Source organism: Vidua chalybeata, chromosome 25, assembly GCF_026979565.1.
Source record: "Vidua chalybeata isolate OUT-0048 chromosome 25, bVidCha1 merged haplotype, whole genome shotgun sequence".
Classification (NCBI taxonomy): Eukaryota; Metazoa; Chordata; class Aves; order Passeriformes; family Viduidae; genus Vidua; species Vidua chalybeata.
Genome location: NC_071554.1, coordinates 3,527,791 through 3,531,917, shown reverse-complemented (window position 1 = coordinate 3,531,917; position 4,127 = coordinate 3,527,791).

Here is a 4,127-nt window from a genome sequence, read left to right as displayed (position 1 = left end):
GAAAACAAGGATGCAATCACATTCCCCTTGTTTGTGGCACTGCCCCACACTCTCAACAGGACTCCCTCTCCATCTCCCAGGGCCTGAGTATGCTTGGTGCCTCAGACACAGCTCATTCCCGTGATAATCCAGAAAGAAAATGCTCCTTGCAAAAACACTCTGATACATTACCAGATAACAGAGTATCGCCTGTGAAAGGACACACTGACACCTCTGAAACCACCTTGACTTGGGACAGAACAGCGTAGTCATTCCCAGCACTGTTGGCAAGAACAGGTTTAAACCTACTCTGAATGAGAAAGGGGTTTTGTTGCCATCACTGTTCAGATATTCAGCTTCAGTTGGTGTAACTGTGACAGCCCTGTCCCTCACAACTGGCCTTATTTTGGCTCTATTTTGCCCTTTTCTGCACTCTTCACAGAAAGGAATTTAAACCATGTAAAGTTGACGATTTTAGGTATTGTCTACTCTTAAAAGTGGTTTGAATACATTTTAAAGGTCTGTTTGAAGAGCATCAGGCACTCCTGAGGAAATCGCAGCAGGGAGAGGAATCCAATTACACTCCCTTGCATCTTCTTTAGCACATCAAACCAACTCAGCTGAACATCGTTGACCCACCAAGAGTGGACTGTGGAAGCTTCAGCAGTCCCCTTCCCCGATTCTGCATTGAACTTGCTTTTGAAAAACAGGAACATCATGAAACTTTCAACTTTAGCACTCACTCCTCTACAATTCCAGCTTTCTTTAAGCATTAAAGAAGCAGTTACAAGGAGAAGACTCCTGGGAAATCTCACTACACCCTTCCAATACTTGAAGGAAGATTATAAAAAGGAGAGTGACTTTTTATACAGGCAGAAAGTGATAGGACAAGTGAGACAGTTTTAAACTCAACAAGGAGACTGAGATGAATATTGGGAAGGAATTCTTCCCTGTGAGGCAGGGAGGCCCTGGCACAGAAGCTGGGGCTGCCCCTGGATCCCTAGCAGTGCCCAAGGCCAGGCTGGAGAGGGCTTGGAGCAGCCTGGGACAGTTGGAAGGTGTCCCTGCCATGGCAGGGGGTGGTACAAAAGCAGCTTTAAGGTCGCTTCCAACTCAAGTCATTCTGGGATCCCTTGACTCCCACCTCTCTTTCTAGGCTTGCAGAAGCAGCATTTAAACATCCTAAAGCTTAAAGAGCTTTATCGTTTATTTCAGCCTCAGCTGAGCACCTTCTCACATAATTTACTTTCTTTGCAGTATTTCAGTGCCAGAGAAGGGCACCGAGCCCTCGCCTACCTCCACCTGGACAAACACAACCCAATGCAAAGCACAGAGGTAAATAATTCATCTGCGTGCAAACAGAGGGAAAGAACAATTAAGCCAGAAAGCACAACGGGGACGTTTCAGATTTCAGTCAACATTAAGGCAGGCGAGATCAAACAAAGAAATAGCAACGGGGCTGCCTCAGAGGGAACTTTGGGGAAGCTGGAAACACTCACGGCAAGGCATAGGAGGGCGGCAGGGACGAAACCCCGGGTTTTATTGGAGTCCCAGCCCAAGCCGCTCAGGGTTTCCGAACCGCCCTTCGGAGGACAGAGGCGAACAGGACGAGAACTCCGCTTCTTGTGCTCAGAGCCAGCGTGCGGGTGCGTGTGACCCGCGAGCCAATCCCCGCAGCCTCTCCGGCGGGACGGCCCCGGCACGGTCCCCGCAGAGCCCGGGCCCTCCGCGGCATCCCCGGGTGCCCTCGGCTTCCCCTCCGTGACCGCCCCTCTCGCCCCCCGCCCCGAAGCGCTGCCCTGGGCAGGGGGTTCGGCAGGGCCGAGCCGGGGCTCTCCGGATCCGTCCTTCCCCCGCCGTGCCGGCGCTCCCGGGCCCCCGCCCGCCCTCACCTGCCGCTGCCGCCGCCGCCGCCGCCGCCGGGACGCGCCGCCGGAAGTGCCGTACAGGGCATGCCGGGAGATGTAGTGCGGCCGGCGCGGACACGCCCCGGGGGGGAGGACACGCCCCCCAGAAGAGCGGAGGGAGGACACGTGCGGATTTGGGGTTGGGGGCGTTCGGGGTCAAGGGGCAAGAGGGGATTTGGGGTGGGGGGTGATCTGGTGCTGGGAGAGGTTGGAGGGAGGCTCTGATGCCAGAGAGTGACTGGTCGTGGGGGTTTGGGAGTGTTGGGAGGATGAGACTTTGGGGTCAGGGCGTGAGTGGGATTGTGGGGCTTTGGGGTGGGGGGTGCTGGGAGTTTGAGGTGAGGGTTTGGGTTTCGAGATGGGGGCTGTGGGGGCTTGCTATAGGGGGTAATGGATTGCAGGGGGTGTAGGAGTGGGACGCTGTGGTCAGAGGATGACAGGGGTCATGGAGAGCTGGCATGGGAGGGTTGGGAGGGCTGGGATGAGCCTTTGGAGTTTGTCCGCAGGAGCCTGAGATGATTCCCTGGGCTACCTCGGAGGTGGATTTAGCCTTTAACACTCCGGCAAGGGAAATGTCACCCTGCAAATCTCAGGGCTCCGGAGGGAGCCGCTGGCGCGACCCCCCCGCACCACAGCCTGGTCCAGTGCAAGGGTGGGACAAGATGAGTTTTAAGGTCCTTCCAAGCCGAACCATTTTGGGTCACAGCGGGGCTGGTCCCAGCGCTCGGTCCGTGGCTTCCAGCGAGCGGCGCTGCCGCCCCGGGAAAGCCGCGGAGTGGCGGGGAGGGGGCGGGGGGCCCGGGGGGACCCACGGGTCTCGAAGCCCAGCCCGGGCCGGTCCCCCCGGGGTTCTGTGATCATCCATTCCAGCCATGTAGCGGATCCAGGTCTGCTTGCATCTGTCGGGAATGAGCTGTCCACACTCAGGGCACGGGTATTTCTCATCTCCAGCCCCGCATGAACCCCGGAACAGCGAGGGCAGCTCAGCCCCAGGAATGCCGACTTTGCAAAGCTCTTTGGGCTCCATCAGTCTTAAAGTGTTCCTTCAGCACAGATTATTATTATTATTATTATTAGTAGTAGTAGTAGTAGTAGTAGTAGTACCACTACTATTATTTCCTGTTGCTTTGATGTGTGTTAAGCACCAATAGCACATTATGTTTTTAAATAGAGGGCAGTTGTAGTGGAAAAAAAAATCTATTTGTATCATAACTATCAGCTACAGGTAGGGAGATTATTAACACACCTGCCCCGCAAGGCAACAGTGAAAGCTGCAGATAACTTATAGACATGTACACAAATTGCAGGCTTTAGTTACACACTGGACGAGGAATTTATTGGTTTATAATTGTGACCAACTGAAAAAGCAAAGGGAGTTGAAGTGATGCAATGAGCCAGGTTGTGAGCTAAAGGAGACCCAAGGGCTGGCTCAGCTCCCCAAGCCCCCGAGGTCCCCACAGAGTGTTCTCTGGTGCTACAAGTGACACCCTGGAAGTACAGCACTTTGTGGGAGCTCTGCTGTTATCTCCACCAGGAACTTTGGCACAACCAGCAAAGCCCAGGGAGCCCTGTCCTCCTGCCTCAGTTTCCCAAGAAAAGCTGCCCTCAAACTTCTTTCCACAAAATAGAGACTCTGCCCTATAAATCCCCAGCAAACTCCCACCAAGCCTCCCTTCCAGCCCCTCCACATGCCTGCTCAGAGGGTCAGCACAGCAGGTCCTCCGTGGCTGCGGGGCCAGAGGGTCCCAACCAACCCCAGAGTCAGGATCTGCCTCCTCAGGCACGCAGGGAAGCACCTTCCATGCAGAGCTGGCCCCTCCCCAGGGATCTTATCAGCAGCTTCCAGGGGCTCCTGCCCACACCCTGATAAGTGCTGGGCTCCACATCATGGGCTTGGGGTGTCCTGCTGTGCCCCCCAGCACCACTGCAGCTCAGCTCCGTGCCAGCAGTGCATCAGAGCATCCCGTGGCACACACACAGTGGGATGAGTGTCACGTCTAAATCCTGGCTTCCCAGGAAGATGCTACAGTCAGGAAAGACTGGAAACAGTCACCACAAGGAGTTTACCGAAGTCAAACCCATCCCCCTCAGGCAAATGGAGAGTACTCAGACCTCCCACATGCTTCCTTGGACAACTCCGCGATGCTCCTGGATACTCCCAGAGCAGCAAGACCCTGCATTCTTTACCTGCCATAGAGGAATAGCCCCTGGGCTGACCAAGGGGAAAATGAAAAAATAAAA